General features: G+C 33.6%; 2 protein-coding genes across 9 annotated transcripts in view; both read right to left on the reverse strand.

The window, feature by feature from the left end:
* The window catches only part of LOC137249732 (uncharacterized), a 161,658-nt gene that overhangs the window by 100,520 nt on the left and 36,615 nt on the right, over positions 1-24,523 (reverse strand). The gene's annotated exons all lie outside the window — the stretch shown is intronic.
* The window catches only part of Pfrx (6-phosphofructo-2-kinase), an 84,183-nt gene that overhangs the window by 30,476 nt on the left and 29,184 nt on the right, over positions 1-24,523 (reverse strand). Inside the window, exon 1 of one of the 3 annotated variants that reach the window (XM_067781523.1) lies at positions 18,128-20,568. The exons of the other annotated variants lie outside the window; for them this stretch is intronic. The gene's annotated coding sequence lies outside the window, so the exon portion shown is untranslated. Of the gene's footprint in view, positions 1-18,127; positions 20,569-24,523 lie in introns of those variants that run through there. 3 annotated transcript variants of the gene reach the window in all.

Below are 24,523 nucleotides of genomic sequence, written 5' to 3' on the forward strand. Positions count from 1 at the left end.
TATTATATTAAATTATAATTTAGTTACAAAATGAATTCTTCCCAAAAAAAAAGGTATTGGAAATATTTCGGCTTTTATACGCGACAAAATTTATCAGGAACTTTCTTCAAATAAACTCAATTGCCATAGTTCGGGAGAGGCATTTTGCATCTTCATTATTAAGATCATAATACCATTAGGGGTTCTACTGGAATTACTTTTCCATTTAAAATAAATAAATAAACACTGCATTAAATGTGTGACTTGTTTACACAGAAAATCTAGATAACATTTTATATAATGTAAAAATACAGTGGGGGATGAAAAAATAGCAATAAAATATGAAGTAACATTGTTTGCGAATTATGATTATTTTAATTCATTATTATTAAAACTATAAGTAAAGCTCGCGCCTTACATTTATATATTTATAAGTAAAGTTCTGTAGCAAAAACCAATACAATACAAGACTGTTCCGATTCCTCTGAAAGTTTGTACATTGTAATGATGTAATTCCCGTGCTATTTTTTACAACTGTTTTACATACATTTACAATATCTGTTTTTACCAATTCTTGTATAATCGTCGCCCGCTAGCCAGAAGCATGAATTTGCAATTTTTCCGATTTTGTGTTAGAGGCCTCTTTGTATTACCCTTTAGATTCTCTAGGTTCTTCTTAAATCTAGAGCTTCCTACGTACATTCTTGACCCTATCTAGAAAACTGTACGTAGCATTAAAAGTAAGTATACAGTTTTTATCAGGGCGCCGAGTACTACGAAATTTGTTTACAAGTAGAGCTGCATCAAAATCACTGTTGACCAGTGTAATTTCTTTACAGTTTTTATTACTTTATTCTTCGCATTTATTTTGATTTTCTTAATTTTTTTGTATATGATAATTTTTACATTTTGCATATGTTTTCTTACACTAAGATTTAATTATACTCAGCTGAGCAGAGCTCACAGAGTATATTAACTTTGTTCGCATAACGGTAATCCGTAACGGCAAAAACTAATCGAGATAGATATAGACTTCTATATATCAAAATGATCTGGGTGAAAAAAGAAATTCATTTAGCCATGTCCGTCCGTCCGTCTGTAAACACGATAACTTGAGTAAATTTTGAGGTATCTTGATGAAATTTGGTATGTAGGTTCCTGGGCGCTCATCTCAGATCGCTATTTAAAATGAACGAAATCGGACTACAACCACGCCCACTTTTTCGATATCGAAAATTTCGAAAAACCGAAAAAGTGCGATAATTCATTACCAAAGACGGATAAAGCGATGAAACTTGGTAGATGCGTTGACCTTATGACGCAAAATAGAAAATTTGAAAAATTTTGAACAATGGGCGTGGCACCGCCCACTTTTAAAAGAAGGTAATTTCAAAGTTTTGCAAGCTGTAATTTGGCAGTCGTTGAAGATATCATAATGAAATTTGGTAGGCACGTTACTCCTATTACTATATGTGTGCTAAATAAAAATTAGCGAAATCGGATGACGAACACGCCCACTTTAAAAAAAAAATTATATATTTAAGTCACTTTTAACAAAAAATTTAATATCTTTACAGTATAAAAGTAAATTATGTCAACATTCGACTCCAGTAATGATATGGTGCAACAAAATACAAAGATAAAAGAAAATTTCAAAATGGGCGTGAAATTTGGTAGGGACATAGATTCTATGACGATACGACGGATGAAGCCACGCTCAGTTTTTATACACAGTCGACCGTCTGTCCTTCCGCTCGGCCGTTAACACGATAACTTGCGCAAAAAACGATATATCTTAACTAAACTTAGGGCGAAATCAAAAGCCCTTGGAATCTTGGCGGGAATACTATTCGTGGTATGACATATATAAATAAATTAGCGGTACCCGACAGAAGATGTTCTGGGTCACCCTGGTCCACATTTTGGTCGATATCTCGAAAACGCCTTCACATATACAACTAAGGGTACTCCCTTTTAAAACTCTCATTAATACTTTTAATTTGATACCCATATCGTACAAACACATTCTAGAGTCACCCCTGGTCCACCCTTATTGCGATATCTCGAAAAGGCGTCCACCTATAGAACTAAGGCCCACTACGTTTTAAATATCATTAACACCTTTCATTTGATAGACATGTCATACAAACACATTCCAGGGTTACCCTAGGTTCATTTTGCTAAATGGTTATTTTCCCTTATTTTGTCTCCAAAGCTCTAAGCTAAGTATGTAATGTTCGGTTACACCCGAACTTAGCCTTCCTTACTTTTTTTTTTTTTTTTTAATTTGGAAGTATGTAGAAAAAACACCAAGACACACGCAAGTTACATTTTCGTGCACTCATAAATAGCATACGAAAGTTTTGGCATACTCATCAAACAAATCATAAAAATCATAAATATCTATTTAAGTTATTTAATACATATTTCAAACCAGTTTCGGATTGTATCAATGTGCATTGAACGTACAAACAAAAGTCAGAAGTGTTAAGTTGATTCTAAGTAGATACGGGCGTACAACGCGAGGCACTTCTTCTGTAAGCAAACACGGACGGCATGCGTGATCAATACACAACAACAGTAAACACAAACGAAAATATTCCGAAAAAGCCGAAAACAAGCAAAACAAGAAAAAAGCGAAAGAAACCACAAAAAAATATCAAAACCAAAAATAGCGATTAGTGCGGGGTGCGTCCGCGAGTAGTCGCAGAATCATGTGGCAAATATCTTTTCAGATGGAATGACGACGACTTTTTTCTTCACTTTTTGACACTCTACCCAATCTCAAGAAAACGGCTAATAATAAATAATTGGTACTCTACGCACTCATGTAGAACAACCAAAAAAAATTTGGCCGGACTACAACAAAAAAAACACAATATATATTAAGATTATCTAATAAAGAGGTATTTAGAATGGCAGCTACAATAACAGGACACTGGCCATTTAGCACACACACGCAGAAATAATGGGAATCCCCTCCTTCAACGACATCTGCAGGAGTTGCAACCAAGAAGATTACAAAAAACGGTCAACCATTTCCTCTGCGAATGTCCAGCGCTGGCAAATATCAGGTACCGAACTCTATGCGGGTTCGTGCTGTCCAAACTAAGAGAGGTATAAAAATGTTCCACAAATGATGCTTATTGAACTAACCAAATGGTTCTAGTAAAAATAAGCTCATTGTACAGTAATTTAATATGCATAACTAATTGGTTCCAGCAGAAAGTGTATCAAAATGGCAGTGAGAGCGCTACTTGGGTCCGGTCTTGCCGACCAAGCATCACAGCAACCAACCAACCAACCTGTAAAGGTTTTTAGCCAATATACTGGTATCCAGTATGAGTATCTTTGGAGACTAGTCACACGATTTTTTCTGCTGGGAGCTACGCCATGCAACAGAATTACAAATGTGCCTGCATATTAGTCATACACTGTATAGATAGTACATCGTTATTTTTTGCACACACTACAGTGTCGGTTGACTTATAAGGACCGACTCCAAAGATGGAAAAAAATGCCCAACTCAAGAAAAAAATTCTCAAAGGATAGAGGAAATGTAAATCATCATTTGAAACTGCAGCACTGTTTATCATTTGAGATTAAATGTATTCTCAATCTCTTCTAAAACATTAATTTTCAACTTGTGTACAAGTTGAGAAACATTTGAGACTGGATCTAGTAGTAAGTACGAATTATGTAGATCCATAAATTTGGAGCTCTGTTTATCGCAAAACATTTGGAAAATGGTGTTTTTATTCTTGGTTTGGGTTAGAGCTCTTGATAATAGACTAATGGAATAATCGATTAGTGGAGGATGTGCTCATATGTCCTGGGCTCACAAGGCTGAGCTATTCGGAGTAGAACATATTTTTACATTTAATTTGTATGCACTTGTTCGTCTGAAAGACTTGCAAGTGTTCTAGCAAAATTAAAAAAAAAATTTTAACTTTTGGCATTTATTGACTGCCTTTACACAATTCTTTATGTTTTTCTGTACAATTAAAAATAAAGAAATGTAAGGCGCGATAACCATGAACCAATAAACAGATCCCGCATTAAAAAATGAGAGAGAAAAAAATCATAGTTAGCTGTGAAATGAATTTTCTCGGCGTGACGTCACGCTTTTCACAACATGTTTCATTGCTGACGCAGTGTTCAGACTTTATTCCAATCGGAGTATTTTGCTCCGCTCTTACCTCCTACTACATTTTTTATCTCAAAGGTTTATTTGGGTCGAGTTGAAAGCTAAATAGTATTACTACCTAATATCTTTTGGGTGAAGTTTTTATTGCATACGTATGAAAAGCTGATTGTTTACATATTTGACATATTTGTTCACATTTTACTTACAGTTTTTGTTTTTTTTTTTTCGTACGGAATGAAGATAGGAGTAAAATATAAGAAAAAAAAATGTGTCCGGACGCGATCTGTAAATCCTGCCAAAATTCAACATACAACTCTTCTTGAAGTTTTATATAAGAACGAAGTACCTTGAGTGAGTGGGGTCAGCTAACCCTATTTTACGATAACAGTCGCCAAATGGGAGCACCAAGCGGAGTCAAATTTTCCTCCAACTGCCTCTCCCAACTCAGTGAAGGTCTTAACTTTCCCCTGCTTGCAAACTGCGGTTAGTTTCTTTCTTGGCCGGAGAGTATTCGTCCATCCGCATAACATGACCTAGCTAGCGAAGCTTTCTTTTTTTATTCGCTGTCGGTATCACGGACAGGACTATAAATCTTCCGGAGAACTTGATGTGACTTGTAGAGCGAGATTTTTGTTCGTCGAGAGAGGAGAAGCACTTGTTGGCAAGAGTTATTATCCGTTTGATTTCTAGGCCAACATTGTTTTTGCTTTTAATGCTGCTTCTCAAATAGACGAAATCCTTCAGTCTTGAATTTATATCCGTCAACAGTGACATGGCTACAAGGGCCACGATGACAGCAAATAGTTCGTCTTGTCCTCATTACCTGGCACCTTGTGATTTTTTACCGGGGATATTGACATTCTCACTTCGCCATAGTTGGATGCCGCAGCCTGTTTTTCATCATCGTTGATCGGGGCATGGGGTTCGTCATCCCCCAAACTCTGTTCGTCAGTTACCAGTTCGCCATTATCGTTCCTACAGGAATCTACCCCGGTCTTGAAACCTTCCGTCATTAAAAGACCATGAAATATGTATGGTAAACCGAAAGTAATATTTTTTCTCGATAAATGTCCGGGGAGATAGAGCCCACTTTTCTTCCAGAATGTGGTGTGCTAACGGGAACCATAATTGGTCATCCTAAACGTTTTAGACGGACTCCATATGAATGAATCTGATAAGGCAGATAACTTTTTTTCTGAGAAACATTTCATGGCAGAAACACAATCGAAGGGTTTGCCAAGCCACCAAATCAATTTGATGTAGTTGTTCGCCCGCTTTCAAAAAAGGAAGAAAAATATACTCCGAAAATATAATTTTTACTCCGGCGTCGTCGTTTACTAAGGTAACAGTTTTAAATACTCCGAACACTGGTAGCGAAATATGCGAGAAATGTAATAAATCGAAATATTTCAAAAGTGCTACGTCATCAAACTTTTTTTTCAAATGCGATTACAAATACAACAACTCCGGAATGCGAATGCTAGATCTTGGCTCATTTGTTTATGCGCGATAACCTCCGAAGAGATTTTAGGTTAAGCTTAGAAAAATTGTATTTTAATTGAAAAAAACTTGTTTCTAAAATTTTGATGTTGGTTTGCCCGGCGCGTCAGCCCAAGATCTTCGATGTGGTAGGCGGAGCACGCTAGACTGTAAAATTACATATAACAAATTTGTCGAATACTCAAAATAAGTCAGTCGTGAAATAAAGGTTTTCTATTTGAAAATGTTTGTCGAACAGAGCGGACTCTATTGCATTGCACATCACTGTATGTAGGTATCAGTAGAACATTTTAATAGCATTTTAAACTGATAAAGAATAGGTCTTGCAAATAGATTTATTAAAAGCACAAAAAAGTTATTTTAATTTTAATGATTGGTGTTATATAGATTTTTTAATCAAATTAATGACATTTGACGTCAATGAAATCATTAAATTGCTTAGACAATTTCGGTGTGAATTTTATTAGGCCTCAATGCGTGCAAAATTTGTTATAACTTAAGAAAGTTTTTGTTTATCATCGAAAAAAGTTCGTAAACATGTACGCCTGCTTCATTATTTCGCCACCACTGTATAAACATTTATGCGTGGTTGCGGATTTGCGATAACAAATAAGTCTTATCGAAGCGGCTTTCTTTTCAATAATTTTTCTTGTTGTATTGTGCGTTTTCGTTGGCTCAAAGCCCCTCAAATAAAGTATTTTTTTAGAAATTGGTTTGCGCAAAATTCTTCGATAGCTCGGTACGTTAAAGATGTCCGGTTTTACGAAACGCTGGAGTACTCGGTATGGAGTACATTTTTTTAAGACCCTGAACTCCCCACTTTCAATTGTTTTTATTTAGGGCTACCACTGAGGTATTGGCTCGACTGCAAACACCTCAACTTGCTGTAAATAAACCCGATTTGATATAGTAGAATTAAGCTATGAGTTTAGAATATTGTGACGAATATTAGCATCACTAAGCTGATAAAGGCACAACAGCAATAAAGCAAGCTGCCACTCTACATACAAGGCAACGAAGATATACTCACAAAAACACGTAGTCATCAGCCGAAGTTGGTTCTCACACATGCACACGCATATACATATGTAGCTCAATTGCCAAGCAGGAGATACAGCAGAAGGCGGAACTTCTAGACTTTAGTAGAAATATGCGAATGAAGCGACGGAGAGTATAAAAGCAGCGCAAGCTGAGTAATCAGTGATCAGTTCGATTTAAACACGCTATCAGTTGAGAAGTATAATTGTACTACTCCCAAAGTAATCTAATAAAGCCCATTTTGCAGCGATACGAAAGTTAGCAGAAGGTTGCAAATAAGCGGAATTTCTCTAAATTCGTTACAATATTCTATAAGCCGATTGCGAATTACAAACTAAGGAACATCCAAATAAAATCAACAAATCATGTTTCTTGTTCTTCAATTAATAGACACCCAGTAAAATTGGTATCGTTAAAGTTAACTTAACCGGGTGTTTTGTCCAGAAAACAAATTTATTTAGTTATTTAACAGGAGAAATACTTTTGGTCTCAAGTTAACAATATTCTGAAAATTAGACAAATTCTCAATCAATCTAGCTGATTTTTCTGTTTAAAGAACTACTTCACTGGTCATTTCACCAGCAAACAACTGTCAATATTATGCAAATGCATCAGCTAATTTTAATGAGAAACTTACGCCAACGGCTCTCACTACTTTATTGTAATGACTATCGTGCCACAGAAATCTGTCATTTTAACAGCCACTGTTATATATAATGTTGACGAAAAGCTGTTATTTTTCATTGGTTTTCTTAGACCCGGTTTTTCAGTACAAGTTGAACTCATTTTGTCAGTTAAACTGCGCTTAAAATTATTATGCAGTTTCTCAGTCAACTTAAACTGAAGTTTAAACTGAGATTATGCGGCCGATCTGGCAGGGTTAAACTGTACCTAACCTAAAAGTTATATGCGTTTTTGTTCGTTTTAAATGCACAATAGAAATTAGAATACATTCCTAAGCTACACTATTTTTTCATTTTTATATAAAAAAAAAATAGTATTTCCTCTGAGCAAAGGGATCACAGTTTTCATAGTTTTTTTCTCTCAGCAATAGCGATGAATACGTACCCAATAAGCATTTGGACTTGAGTACTCTTAGAGATCATGTTGATAACTGGCATACTTCTAAAATCTCAAGCGTTGTTTCTAAACAGTGGCTCAACTTTAGAATCATAGCGTTCTCAGCAAAAATGACATTTTTTATAAACCAAAAAACGGTATTACTCAAGTTGAGAAAAAAATAGTTTCAACTTGTACTCACCTAATTGAACTCTAAAGAACAATTTCAATACTGCAGTATTTCCATGAAAATAAAATAAAATATGCAAAGACCCAGTTTAGTAGTTATTTTCTTTTATTGAAGCGCAAATATACGGGTAAAAAATTGTCCTAGGCGAAAGTTTATGGGATCCCCAGAAATAAAAAGTGCGTAGTTTTATTTTATAAGTCCGAAAATAAGTTAAATCCGCCTTATTTTTTAAGGCTCTATAAGCATAGAACGGCTCAACGAAATTGAACGAATTTTGAAATCTATATGGTCATTGGAATGTTTTTATTAGTAATACCAGAAATCTGTCATAGAAAAACTAAAACCTATACTCATAGTTCTGTACTTATTAACCTTTATAGTGTTTTGGCGACCTTTTTGTTTTTTAATTTATTTTTTTTTTCGGCTTTAGGGTTATGAAGACGGTTACCGTTGAGTAACCGAAATATATCGGTTGAAGAACAAAATTTGTGGTTTTATTCACCCATGACCTAAAGCCGGCAAAACAAAATAAATTATTTAGGTTTTATTTTCGGACTTATAAAATAAAAGTCCGAATTTAATAATTACTTTCGAACTAAACATTTTTAAATCCGAAAAAAAATTTGTCTGAAGGACTTTCTTATATAAAAGGAATAACAGTTTAGGTCCCTGAAAACATGTATATATTATTTTTTATTTATAACGCTTCATTAATGCTACCAATCACTTGTTTATTTCTCACATAAAAGTGCTTTTGGCTTCAGTGCTACCGCTTTGGAGAAGATTATTTTTAACTCCACCTCAACTCGATATTCAATGTGGGATATCAACTGGAGAAACGTACTGTATATGCATTTGAGAACTATAAGTTTTTCAAAATCTCTCCAAGGCTGGAGAGTAATTCGAGAATGATATTGGATATCAACTTCAGAAATAGAAATGTATATATTTCTCAAAGGCTGGAGAAATATTTGTCCATGTTTGTTCGGTAAACAAAATCCAGCTGTTGTCATATCTATAAATTATGTAGATAATGAAAAACCAATGTTGCCGTACAAAAAAGTCTACCCATAGGTGGAAATAAAATGTGATGAAAAACTGTTATCTAGTTTAACTGGAGTTTAAATTGGACTAGAGTTTATTTAGAGCAAATTTAGTTTAAGCTTGGCTTAACGAACTACTGAAAAACCGGGCTAAAAGGCTTTGAAGTGATTTACAAGATATAATCCGTCCTGATGTCACGTTGTTAGAATTTTTCCCCAAAAATTAAATATATTAAAATTAAAAACTGATTTAATTAAATGTTTTCATACATTCAAAAGCAATAAGGACAATCCCCGCTTAATTCATTCAAATAGGTAACATTGGTTAATTCTTTGTATTTCTATAAATAGTACAAAGCCAATACCAGATTCTTTGAAACCTATCAACAACAAAAAAAGCATAACTTTGACACCTGAATACGAAGAATGTACTGTGCAAAGAATGAAATATGTAAAGAAGGCAATTGGGATAAGTTTAGAACAGCTAAGGCATGACGTGGCTGAATGCGTTTGTAAAATTTAACCATGGTAGGAGTGCGAGTTCAAATCCCACACTCCCGGTAGAAAAGGCTTTGAAGATGGATAAAAATGTACAGAAATATCAGTTGAATTGATCCGTAATTCGGTTGATTTTACCAACATTTTTCTTTCAGTGAAAAATTTAATCTAACCGAAAATTTGTTTTATTCGGATTGAATTTATGCTCACACTTTTCCGCCCACGAGGAGTTCGCGTCCAATCAAGAGTGGTTTTTGATTGATTCCTTTTGAGCACAGTCCGCAGTGTCCGTCGATAAAAGGTTCGTATCCGCTTAGTAGAGCTTTTTCATCCCATTTTATAGCAAATAATCAGCGGTGGGCACCACTACGTAAGCACGGTTACCGAATTGAGAATGTGTTAGTATACAGGAGTGTGTAGCGAGCACGAAAGCAAAATAAATTATTTATTTAGTTTGATTTCAGCGCTTGTACCATTGTAATGGTTTACAAGTAAGATATCGCACACTAACTACAAAAGAGTCACAACTTGAAAAAATGTAAATGTTCAGGAAAGAAGAAAAACGTCTGTAATGTTATACTGAAATCCAGTTTTACAAAGAAGGATGCCTTGATTATAAAATGAATTGACGAAATTTTATTGTAATTATTTGTTTACGGACAAAATATATAGCAATTTTGAATTATGACTATTTCTAAGAAAACTTACTACTCGTACATTCACAATTATTTCATCAAAAAAGGCATATTTCACAATAATACAAGCAACTTTACTTACTATTTACGTATAAAAAGACACAATTTTAATTAATACACAACAAAGTTAAGTTTTCTTGCAACAAGATAGTCAGAATTTAAAATAACACACTTTATGCGTAAAAAAAGTGTTCACTTGTTCTTAAGCACATTGACACAACTAAAAATAGTACTCTTTAGTTGATAGAGCGCAAGCGATGCTATCAACACCAAAACTGGTATAACGGTAATTTTCCAGTTAAAGAAGAAAATAATGACAACGAAATTTAAGGGGCAGTTAGAGATTTGTACTGTGAATTGGTTTATGGAAAAAAACCGATTTTGAAAAATTTTAAGTTATGACACTATTTTAGTTAGTGTGCCATATGTTTACTTAATCCGCTATTGAACACTACGCCGTTTGACACGACCGAAGTGTCTAAACCATTGTAAATCTTACCAAGTAGCGCAACTATCAGCTGTTCGGTGAAAATTCGCACAATAACACGCACAGTTCTCGACTCAGTTTCAAAAAAAAAAACGTTAGATTATTGATCTCAAATTTTAAAGTGAGATAATCCTTACGAATTTATGTATATATAGAATATATAAGGCGTTTTTGTTGTTATTAAAACAATATTTTTATTTATATTAAAGCTTTTATCATTTTTTTGTTCTTAACTTTGAAAAAACTCCGAACACCATTCCTTCATTATGTGTCATTCGACTGCCTATTTCACTGCCTTCCACTCTATTCGCAACATAACCTCAATTTAAGCTGCCAAACTATATAGTAAACAGTGGTCAAAACAGTGTGGAACGTGCGTTGACACTGAACGAAGTGTCAAAGTTGCCGGGGTTTCTGCCATCGGTATCGACGCAGGGATGCAATAATTAGCGAAAAAGGGAGCAGAATTTCAGATATGGGTTGATGTGATGGTAAATTTTGTCAGGACACATTTAGTATGAAATATATAGTGCATTACATGAGACCTATCGAAAAGTTTACAGAAGTCGTAGAATAGGGTATCCAAAGACGCGTAGTTATGTCAACATTAAGAGTCCAAACACGGAAGTCAAGTTTTTCGACCCGTTCAAAAGTTATCCGCGAAAAACAGTACTACACTACAGTTTATACACTATTTTGTACCAGAGTAGTACAACGCTGCCGAATAGCCTCCACAAAATATGTGATAGAACAAGCATTATGGTGAGGTGAGTACAACAGTGAGCATGTGTCACACCATGGTTCAATTATGTACAGGTTGGCTCATCTCATCAGCTGATTTTATTTATGACATTGAATGGTCGAAGGGATTGTCAAAAGGAGATGGCAAACTCAAAATGAAACCAACACATTGGCAACATTTTACTTACACATACAAAAACTGCTAAGTTTTATGTTTCCATTCCATACCATTCGCACCAACACCAATACACAGATTTTGACAATTTGAACAGACATATTTTGTTGCTTTACAGATGAGCCAACCTGTATATAGTTGAACCATGTGTCACACGCACTCTTTACTACACTGTTTTAAGAAAGCGTAGGACACTTTCTTGCTGTACGAGCATCGAAATCAAACTCAATGATCGGTTTGACGAACTTGTCATTGTACTCTCGCTCATTGTATACGTACATATATGGCCCCTTAGCATATGTTAAGTTCACGCCCACCACTGCAAACAACTGTTCGCGCCAGCCAAGAGAGTGTACGCTTAACGGAGAGCAACGTGTTCTAAAAATTCTACCTGAAACTTGGTTAATGAAAAACTGTCCGGTCAAGGGGGGTGTGCGCTTAGTAGAGTTGTCCTTAGGATAGGTTTTTCTGCTTATCAAAATCGGTAAATATATCAACAAATTTAGTTTTAATTTTTTGAGTATCCATAAATAAATATTCATCGCGCGACCACACCTAACCGCCTCTAATCGAGACCGAATTTTATAATTGATATTTTTGTCCTAGGTGTTCGCAAGACTTACTTTCTATTAACACAGCTTAATTAAACCACAAATCCATGAAAGGAAAAGCAACAACTTATGTATTGTTTATATATGTATATAGGATGCTTTTTGCAGCTATTTAAAAGTTTGCACTGCTCTATATAAAATAATACAATTCTTACAAACTAAAAATTCACACTAAAAGGAAGATACAAAAAAAAAAAATAAAATAAAAACATTTTAAGCACTTCCTTTATATAAATGGACAAAAATCAGCGAAAAATTTCTCCTTATATAAAGACACATTCTTGCTAAACTTTGATTTTCAAATTTTGACATAGAAATTTCAAAAATATTTAGAGAAGTAAAAATATAAAGGTGGAGCGCAATTTATTAACTAATAATATCTTCTTTCCTACCAACTTTCCAATCCAAATAATGTGCACTCCACTGTTATATTTTTACTTTTCATAAATATTTTTGCAATTTCTATCAAAATTTAAAAATCAAAGTTTAGCAAAAATCATAGCTGTAAAAAGATTCAATCAATTGAGTGTGCATTCTTTTAAAAATTTGCGATTTTTTGGTTGCATATTATAAATGTCCATTCCTGAATGGCTTAAGATACGTTAACTCAATGCTAAAGTGTGTGTGTTATTGAATGGTAAAATATAATTCAACATAGAGTGGGGGTTACTTCATTATTTTATGTCGTATATTTGATTGTAACATAATGTAGGCAGGCTTATTATATGTGGTCCTTAACCGATCTCATAAATTTTTCTTCAAAGCATTCCTTAAAGTAAAGGCAACCTCTCTGCCGAATTTTATTACGATAGGTTTAACGATTTTTGATTTATGAATAATAATATTTGTAAAATTGATTTTATCACAAGTGGGCGGTACCAAGCCCATTTTATAAAATTTTTTAAAATTTTTATCGAGCCTCCATACCAGTCCACATGTCAAATTTCAACATTCTAGGTGTACTATTTACTAAACAATCAGGTTTTTTGTGTCCAAAATGTTATATATATAAAAAGTGGGCGTGGTTATCATCCGATTTCGCTCAGTTTCATTACCAATCAATTCTGGGTCCAGATAAGCTCGTGTACCACATTTGGTGAAGATATCTCAATATTTACTCAAGTTATCGTGTTAACGGACAGACGGACGGACGAACATGGCTCAATCAAATTTTTTTTCGATAGTGATGATTTTGATATATTCTTTTATACCTTATACCATTCCTTTATACCTGTACAACCAACCATTAACCAATCAAAGTTATAATACCCTGTGTACAAGTACAGCTGGGTATAAAACGAAAGTCGAAGAAAAAAATTGCAAAGCGTCTACCCAACAAGATGGGTCAATTTCATGAAGAGATATCCACTTACATTGAACTTCAGCGAGCAATATTCGAAGCCTTTGAAGATATATCTGAAGGGAAAAACGACGAGCGCAAGCTTCTCAGTTTCAAGCTGCTATTTCTAGCGTGCAATTCCAAACGTTGCTGTTGTTGTTGTGGCGAGAAGGACACTCTCCGAAGGCCTTGGGAAGTGTTATCGATTTGTTATGACCACATGAAACCTTCTAGGCCATACCGCCCTCCCACCCACTAGATCCATCAGGAGTTCGGGGTCGCCAAAGCCTCGGCTGTTAATGAAACAGGATTCGCCACGGGTAGGTGAGCTTGACAATTGGGTTCGAGAAGCTATATATTGCGCAGGCAACCCCTTGAGAGAGTTGCGCTACACAAGAAACCACGCATCAGCAAACATCAATTAAATAGATGCAACGTTCATACTGAGGACGTCGAAGATAATTATAGAATCGCATTCTATATGCCATTCCTTGATGCATTCATAACTCATATCAAGAGCCGTTACATGAAACACGAATCAATTTTCGAAAATTTCGGTGCTTTGTTCCCCAAAAATGAATACAACGCTGAAAAATGCAATAAACTGCATGAATTTTATGAAAGTGTTGTAAATTGTTCCAAAACTGAGTTTGCAATGGAAGTCAAAATGTGGACAAGGCGAGTCGATGGTCAGAATTTTAAAAACGTGTTTGATGCACTTGAGGTGAGTACAATTTTGATGATTACCTACAAAATTTGTATGCTATATTTCTTATTTATCTTATTTTTTCAGATGGTGAATCCAAATGCTTTTGAGCATGTAAATAAGATATTGCGCATATTAGCCGTTCTACCAGTTTCGACAGCAACACCAGAACGCACATTTTCTGCCACTCTTCAGAGATTATTAATTTTCTTTCCCACAAAGAGATTGACTGGCTCCATCGGACTACAGTTTTTTTACAGCACGGCATTGGTAAAAGATTGAAATTGTTGAAATTGTTTTGGTTGAATTCTATCTTACTTGAGCAGATTTGTATTTTAAGTTAATTTCCTTGCTATCAAAAAGGCTACAACTACCTATAGAGCCTACTTTAAATGACTGTAATTACAAACAATTGTGTTTAAAAGAATATTTTTCTTAGAAAATAGTATATTGCTATTGAAATTTGCAAATTCACAAACCAGTATAGATACAATATTTGACCATATACCGCTAGGAAGAATATATGGAGGATTTTAAGAGCTTTTATAATGTATTGCCTTTTCTTCAATTATTTAATCACCAATTGAGGACGTGCAAATGTAGGATAGTACTTTTTAATGCAAGTCTTTTATATGACACATAGGCAACCCTTATTTAGAACAATGACAATTTTCGGAACAGGGATGTTGAAATATTTGCCATTTGCTTTTTTTATTATTAAATTTTTAGGAAAATTAGAATAAGAATACTTTTCCAGTTAACTTCTTCGTGCTTTATTATCATTTAAATATGGAAAAAACTGGTCATCACGGACAATAATTAAATTTTTGCGTTCATATTTTGAAGTGGCTTTAATTAAATGCAACCATATGATATTTGAGCGGGTTTTGTGCATGTACGACATTTTTCATAATTGATTGGTACTAGAAGTGTGTGCACACTCAGCAAAGGCTGCATTCATTTGAATGCTTATTCTGTGTTGATAAATGTTTGTATTTCATTCAATTACTTCATTCCTTCTTCGAATGAGTTCAGGAATGCAATCTTTTTTCCACTGCTGAATGAAGAATGGGTTGACTTTCAAGCCACATTCCTTAACAAGGAATGAATGAATGAAGAGCAAGCATTCTTAAATCAATGATTTAAAATTTCAAATGATTTCACAGTTTTACAGCTCTGGCAAGAATATGTCTCTATATAAGGAGAAATTTTTCGCTGATTTTTGTCCATTTATATAAAGTAAGTCCTTAAAATTTGTTTATTTTATTTTAATTTTCTCCTATTCTTACATTTTCTCGGTGTCTTAACCTATCTGTTAAGTTTCACGTTTGTAGCTCAATGAGATGTTACTTAAAAATCGATTGCAAGATTTGCATGAAAAGCAGACAAACATTCAACCTACCTAATATAAAGGAAGTAATATTCAGAAATGTATGACTGAGATTCAAATATATAACCAAAAATAGCCAGATCATTTTTTTTAATATTTTGCTTCTTTGGATTTTATGCAGCAAATTAAGCGCTATAAGATATTAACATTTTGTGTGATTCGTCTAGTTTTTGTTTTGTATAAAATTAGAAAATTATTAAAATTTTAATTATTTGAATATTTTGTCGAAATTTATGTCCGGGCTTCTATGGCGAAATGGAATTCATTCATTCAAAATAGAGAAATTGTGGAGATGGAGAGGGACTTAAAACATGCAAGGAAGAAGCCTTTGTTCCACACTTCTAAATGAACTGGTACTGCAAGATAAGTGCATCTTTGGACGCTGCTGCGGTCCTCCCGGTTACGCGAACTTAAAGGAATACCTTTTGAGAGAGCAGATGATTTGATGAACAGAAAGACTAAGCAAAGAAATCGTTTGAATTCTAGCCAGAACTATGGAATACTGGTCGCTAGATCAACATATGGAAAGAATGGTCAGCAGCAACAGATACAAGACGACATAAAGAATCTACTTCAAATATGACAGCCTACCTTCAGCAGTACTAGGTACAAAACTAGGCACAGCTACGTACTTTCAGTCCTTAAGGAAATGGGTAAATGATTCTTAAAGAGCAAAAGCATATTCAAAAACCAAACCAAAATAAGGTTCCAGTAGAAAGTGCAACAAAATGACACCTAGGGCGCAACCGACAGATCAGCTATCTACTAGTTCCAATATTTTTACAGGGGATGACGTTTCCACTACAGTCGTACTCAAGCATGTAGAGAACATGAATTCGTTTTCTGCCAAGGATTACTTTTATGGCAGCATACTGGAAAATCCACCGATGGTCTTTTATGGCATTACAACATCATCTATTAGATTAAGTAGTTCGTTTGGGGTGGGAGTGTGAGACGATTTATGTAGTTAAAGAACTCCCCTTACGCTGGATATGTCAAGAAAATCTACGGAGACGGCTATTCACAGCCTCACGGAAAAATTTAAAAGGATTATAGCCCTCTGCGCTTTTATTGACATCTCATTGGCTTTCGATAACACGACACATCAAGCTATCGTATAAGTTATAATTGACATGGTATAAGCTCAATGATCATTCACTGGGTGCTAGCCATGCTAAAGAGTATACAAATCAGTCTTGAGCTGGCTTGTGGCCACTATGGGATGCCCTCAAGGGTATGTACTCTCTCCTCTCTTTTGTACCCTAGTGATAGATGACCTTCTTCAGTTACAGATTGGATTTGACACACAAGGGTATGCAGATGACTTAGTAATGCATTGGAATCTTAAATAATCTTGGAGACCTAACATAACAAGGTTATGTTACGATGGCTTCTCGGGAATTAGACAACTTAACCAAGCAGGGGATTTAACAGCATTCTATTAGCCCTTCCGTGGACTCCTGTAGGCACACACCAGGGAAACGATAAGTAACTGGGAAACAAAACAGTTCAGACGGCACTGGATTGAACGCCCACGCCAAATTGTTTACACTACCAGCAACGAGAGTATGAGCCAAACTCATTAATCTAAGCAGAAAGGATTTATGAACTCTCACTGGGTACTAACTATAAGGGAGACTATAGATTACGATATGAACTTAGAAAGTTAAATCTATCCGATACACAAATCTGTCGCTTTTGTGAGCTGGAGAATGAGACGCCTATGCATATGCTCTACAAATGGGTCACTCTGGCAAAGCGGAAACTCTCCCATCTAGTTGGTGTGACTTATAATCCCTTTGTGGTATGGCGTAAATATATTACAAGTCTCCACTTACAGCAATAGACTGAAAGATCAAGCACAATAGATCTAAATAAAGATCGCAGTGCATCAATACGTAGCAAAAATACTAATATATACAGTGGTGTTCACAAAAACAGCACACTTTTATTTTGAACCCACATCCGCTATTAGAAAGGAGACCCTCTACAAGATGTTGATGCCAGTAAACCTGGCACTCTGAAATACCGGTGCAGCACATTTGAGTGCGCACTAATTTAAATTATCTATTATAAACAATCAGCAAACAGTAAGTAGAAAATGCAAAACCGCGTCGAATAGAGGAAATAGGATAAACAAATTTTGTTAAAAATATAAAAAGCAAAAAAATCATAATTGGAAATAGAAATAAATCAAATTATAGGTACAAAAAAATTATTAAATAAAAATTGGTTCAAAAAATAAAATATGAGAAAAGGAAAAGAGAAATAAAAAAAATATATATATATTATAAATAAAAACCTAGCCAAAACTTTTTGCTTTTAAGAATATTAAGGCAAAAATTAAAAAAAAATTAAATAATATATTTTTTTCACTAGCGTTTTATCCCGTTCTTTGCTTTTGTATAATTTTTTATTTACTTATATCTTTTTGCAATCGTTCAAACTTCACTTTCGATTTTCTTTGCAATATTTGCAAAAATAATTAAATTTTCATGTTTATTTATTTTGTTTTTCCGTCTTTTTTACCACAACATAATCACAGCTACAAAATTCCGGCAGTTGTCTTGTCTTCCTCCTTCCTCAGCAACGCTGATGATCGTCAAAACACAGCATACGGCAAAACACACAAAGAGCGCCAGCCGAAAGTAAAACAAAAACCACTTTAATGGCGCGCTAATGCCAAAATTTTTAGATCAAATAACGAAATAACGGCACATGCGGTCAACGTTTTGTGCAAATTCTCTTGAAGTGTTTACGCTCCGCAGTCGCCGTAACTATGCGGTGCAAACTAAAAACTGTTCTTTTAAAATAAGCAATCTTTTCGTTGGTCACTCAACTTTTCGTAAAATGTTTAGTCAATTGTTTTTTTTTGTTAAAAATGTATCTTTCGAGTAGCTAATGCACTATGATACTGTTACTGCAGCATGTCTGTTGACAGTAGTTAATAAGTATCAATTAGCACAGCTCACAAATCACCACTCACTACGCACTAACTATAAACAAAGCTATCATTGACCGTACATGTGCTTTTGGGTGGTTCGTACGTCTTGACGCTCAAGACAGGAATGAGCACATCTTGCGCGCAAAGTCTAGTACAAAATTGTTCGTTTGAACGAAAAATTATCTGTTAGTGGTGTCAGCCACGACGCCGATAATAATGCCGACACCAGGCAACATAGATAATAGAGAGAGAGATAACAACTATATCAACTACAAAAAGAAAATGTGAGAATATAATTTAACGCGTCATCAGTCAACAAGCAGTCATATTGGGGAGCTGCAAGATGAAAACACTAGAGTGAAAAAAATCGATACTCTGCACTTGAAGTGTGCAAATTAACTTAGTGCCTGTTATCTAAAGGCCACTGGGAATAAGAATGGGGAAGAATGTTCTTATGAGGAAGGAAGTTGTATACTTTACATTCATTCTGTAAATTTCAATTTTACAGCTTTAATTTTAGTTTTTTCTTACATTTTATATTTGTTTTACATACAATATTAAAATAAAAATACAAGAGTTTTCTTTTGCCAACATTGTTTTTTTATTATTTTCTTACATTGTTTAGGTATTTCTTTTTTTGTTTTTAAGTTCTGTATATTTTATTTTCAAATTTTTTAAGTTTTACTTTCTTTCATTTCTTTTTTATCTAAATTTTTAATATGTATGTAATTAGCGAGACTAACTCATATTGCTTTATACAATGGTTTTTGTTATTGATATTAGAGAAAAATTGCAAAGTTTACAAACGGCGATGGTTACTAGGACATGTTTCCGAATTTCACTTCTTCATCAGCTAGCTTCTCGGGAGCTGAGTATTGAACTCGAATCACCAAAATACATACATACCACTGTAAAGGCAGATGGCTTTAACCACTCAGCCATATGAATGCCCCGCTGCTCGCTTTGCTTGCCGTTTGTAAACTTTACAATTTTTCCCTAATACTATGTTCAAACAGAAAAATAAATTGAGGAAATTTCGATTTGAATTGAGTGCTGTTCATACAACTCGATTTAGCTTACACAATAATAATTTGATAGCTGGTTGGCTCATCTCTACAGCAAGAACATACCTTTGTTCAGACTGTCAAAATGTGCGTGTTGGTATTAGGCGAATGAAATGGAATGAAAACATAAAACTTTGAAATTTTTGTGTGTTGTAAGAAAATGTGTTCAATGTTTTCGTTTCATTTTGAGTTTGCCATCTTCTTTTGACAATCCCTACTCCAGTGAAATGAAAGACATAAAATCAGCTGATGAGATGAGCCAACCATATAGTTCAGCCATGCGCAACTGACGTTGAAATCTACTCAATAAACACACTTTACAAGGTTGTATTTGCAGTTTGAAACAATTTATTACGCAATTTTTTTTAAATTGGCAATTTATTATTACAATTTATTATATGATAAATTGCGTAATAAATTGCCCAAATAGTATAAATTGCCAATTTGGTGTGTGTTTGAACCTAGTATAATATCAATAAAAATCTAAAGTTTTTCTATCATAATTTTTTTGTCATTACTTTATTTTTAAATTTTTTATTTTTCCATTTTTTATTTGTAAGATCGCGTGTTCGAATCGAATTCAAGGCCTAGCAATAATTTTTGTATCATTATTATTGTTATGATGAATTTTTTTTGCTAATTGAAAAATGTTTTAATTGAGCTCCATTCGAACCCGCGAGCTTACAAATCAGTAGCCTGTAAAACAAAAAAAAAAAACTTTTTTCTTAACTCTTAATAAATTGTTTTCATTTCATCAGAATTTGTTTTATTTTATTTTTAGTTTTTTTTTCATTTCATTTAAATTTCTTTTTGCATTTCGATTAAATTTGTTTCGTTTCATTCTTCTTTTTTCATTTCATTTGAACTATAGCAAAAACAATTTATATCACTATTTAACTTTTTAATTTTCCATTTTCCCATTTTTTTACTTTTCCTTTTTTTTATTTCCTGGTTTTTATTTTAATAATTTTTTTTTTTTCATTTTATCTGAATTTTTTCATTTCATTTCATTTTTTTTTTTTTGCATTACATTTAAATTTTTTTATTTCATTTAAATTTTTTTATTTAATTTCATATTTTTTTTTTTTTTTAATTAAAATTCTCGGTTCGAATTCAAGCAGAAGGCCTTTTACAATAATTTTTGTAATAACTATTGCTTTTTTTAATTTTTCTATAATTAAAAACTACTTTTTAATTTGGAATAGAAGAAAGACGTTTTCAGACATCTACCATTGCTGCTAATTTTTTCATTTCTTTTTAATTTACAATTTTTAAATTTTTTTGTCGTACTGTTTTTATTTGATATTATTTTTTCTTTTAATTTTCTGTTTTCCATTGACTTTATTTAATAAAAAAATTCTTTTTTCATTTCAACTGAATTTCTTTCATTTCATAAATAATTCTTTTGCATTTCATTTTAATTTTATTTAAAGTTTTTTCATTCCATTAGAATTTTTTTCATTTCATTTAATTTTTTATTTTATTCAAATTTTTTTCATTTAATTAAATTCCTTTTATTTTATTTTAATTTTCTGTAATTTTTTTTTGCTTTCGTTTTATTTTTTGTTCATATCATTTCATTTTTTTTATTTCATTTGAATTTTTTTGCTTTCATTTCAAATTTATTCACTTCATTTAAAATGTTTACCTTTTATTTAAATTTTGTTTTTTTCATTTACGTTTTTTCATTTCATTAAAATTCTTTTGATTTTATTTAATTTTTTTTTTTTTTCATTTAATGTCAATTATTTTTCCTAATTTTATTTGAACTTTTTAATTTCATTTCATTACAATTTTTTGTTTCCATTTAAATTTTTTATTTCGCTTCAATTGTTCGTTATTTTATTTAAAAGTTTTTATCTCAAATCTTTTCATTTCAGTTAAATTTTTCTCATTGCATTTCCGTTTTTTTATTGCAATTGTTTTTTTTTTCATTTCAACTTTTTTTGGAGAGTGTATTTCAATTTTTATACTCAGTTGAGCAGAGCTCACAGAGTATATTAAGTTTGATTGGATAACGGTTGGTTGTACATATATAAAGGAATCGAGATAGATATAGACTTCCATATATCAAAATAATCAGGATCGAAAAAAAATTTGATTGAGCCATGTCCGTCCGTCCGTCCGTCTGTCGGTTAACACGATAACTTGAGTAAATTTTGAGGTATCTTGATGAAATTTGGTATGTAGGTTCCTGAGCACTCATCTCACATCGCTATTTAAAACGAACGATATCGGACTATAACCACGCCCACTTTTTCGTTATCGAAAATTTCGAAAAACCGAAAAAGTGCGATAATTTATTACAAAAGACAGATAAAGCGACGAAACTTGGTAGATGGGTTGAACTTATGACGCAGAATAGAAAATCAGTAAAATTTTGGACAATGGGCGTGGCACCGCCCACTTTTAAAAGAAGGTAATTTAAAAGTTTTGCAAGCTGTAATTTGGCAGTCGTTGAAGATATCATGATAAAATTTGGCAGGAACGTTACTCCTCTTACTATATGTACGCTTGATAAAAATTAGCAAAATCGGAGGGCCACGCCCACTTTTAAAAAAAAATTTTTTTTAAGTAAAATTTTAACAAAAAATTTTATATCTTTACAGTATATAAGTAAATTATGTCAACATTCAACTCCAGTAATGATATGGTGCAACAAAATACAAAAATAAAAGAAAATTTCAAAATGGGCGTGGCTCCGCCCTTTTTCATTTAATTTGTCTAGGATACTTTTAACGCCATAAGTCGAACAAAAATTAACCAATCCTTTTGAAATTTGGTGTGGGCATAGATTTTATGACGTTAACTGTTTTCTGTGAAAATGGGCGAAATCGGTTGATGCCACGCCCAGCTTTTATACACAGTCGTTCGTCTGTCCTTCCGCGTGGCCGTTAACACGATAACTTGAGCAAAAATCGACATATCTTTAATGAACTTAGTTCACGTGCTTACTTGAACTCACTTTATCTTGGCATGAAAAATGAACGAAATCCGACTATGACCACGCCCACTTTTTCGATATCGAAAATTTTGAAAAATGAAAAAAATGCCATAATTCTATACCAAATACGAAAAAAGGGATGAAACATGGTAAGGTAATTGGATTGTTTTATTGACGCGAAATATAACTTTAGAAAAAACTTTATAAAATGGTTGTAACACCTACCATATTAAGTAGAAGAAAATGAAAAAGTTCTGCAGGGCGAAATAAAAAACCCTTAAAATCTTGGCAGATATTACATATATAAATAAATTAGCGGTATCCAACAGATGATGTTCTGGGTCACCCTGGTCTACATTTTGGTCGATATCTGGAAAACGCCTTCACATATACAACTACCACCACTCCCTTTTAAAACTCTCATTAATACCTTTAATTTGATACCCATATCGTACAAACTCATTCTAGAGTCACTCCTGGTCCACCTTTATGGCGATATCTCGAAAAGGCGTCCACCTATAGAACTAAGCCCCATGCCCTTTTAAAATACTCATTAACACCTTTCATTTGATACCCATATCGTACAAACATATTCTAAAGTCACCCCTGGTCCACCTTTATGGCGATATCTCGAAAAGGCGAACAACTATAGAACGAAGGCCCACTCCCTTTTAAAAATACTCATTAGCACCTTTCATTTGATACCCATATCGTACAAAAAAAGTCTAGAGTCACCCCTGGTCCACCTTTATTGCGATACCTCGAAAAGGCGTCCACCTATAGAACTAAGGCCCACTCCCTTTTAAAATACTCATTAACTCCTTTCGTTTGATACCCATATTGCACAAACGAATTCTAGAGTCACCCCTGGCCCACCTTTATGGCGATATCTCGAAACGGCGTCCACCTATGGAACTAAGGATTACTCCCTTTTAAAATACTCATTAACACCTTTCTTTTAATACCCATATTGTACAAACAAATTCTAGGGTCACCCCTGGTCCACCTTTATGGCGATATCTCGAAACGGCGTCCACCTATGGAACTAATGATTAATCCCTTTTAGAATACTAATTAACACCTTTCATTTGATACCCATACCGTACAAACGCATTCTAGAGTCACCCCTGGTTCACCTTTATGGCGATATCTCGAAAAGGCGACCACCTATACAACAACCACCACTCCCTTTTAAAACCCTCATTAATACCTTTAATTTGATACCCATATCGTACAAACACATTCTAGAGTCACCCCTGGTCCACCTTTATGGCGATATTTCGAAACGGCATCCACCTATAGAGCTAAGGCCCACTCCCTTTTAAAATACTCATTAACACCATTCGTTTGATGCCCATATTGTACAAACAAATTCTAGGGTCACCCCTGGTCCACCTTTGTGGCAATATCTCGAAACGGCGTCCACCTATGGAACTCAGGATTACTCCTTTTTAAAATACTCATTAACACCTTTCATTTGATCCCCATATCGTACAAACGCATTCTAGAGTCAACCCTGATCCACCTTTATGGCTATATCCCTAAATGGCGTCCACCTATAGAACTATGGCCAACTCCCTCATAAAATACTCATTAGTGCCTTTCATTTGATACACATGTCAAAGAAACACATTCCAGGGTTTCCCTCGGTTCATTTTCCTACATGGTTATTTTCCCTTATGTTGTCACCAAAGCTCTCAACTGAGTATGTAATGTTCGGTTACACCCGAACTTAACCTTCCTTGCTTGTTTCAATTTATTTTTAATTATATATTTTTTTATTTATTTTGAACAATTTTTATTTTATTTTTTATTTTTACCAGTTTTTATTTTTTTATTTTTGATTTCAAACACTTATTTTTTATATTTATATATTATATTATTACATATTTTATTATTATTTTATATTATAATTTCCTTTTTTAATCGTTTTTCTCTTTCTAAACTTTCTTGCTTTTTATACATAAAACATA

The sequence above is a fragment of the Eurosta solidaginis genome, chromosome 4 (genome assembly GCF_040869045.1).
Source record: "Eurosta solidaginis isolate ZX-2024a chromosome 4, ASM4086904v1, whole genome shotgun sequence".
NCBI lineage: Eukaryota > Metazoa > Arthropoda > Insecta > Diptera > Tephritidae > Eurosta > Eurosta solidaginis.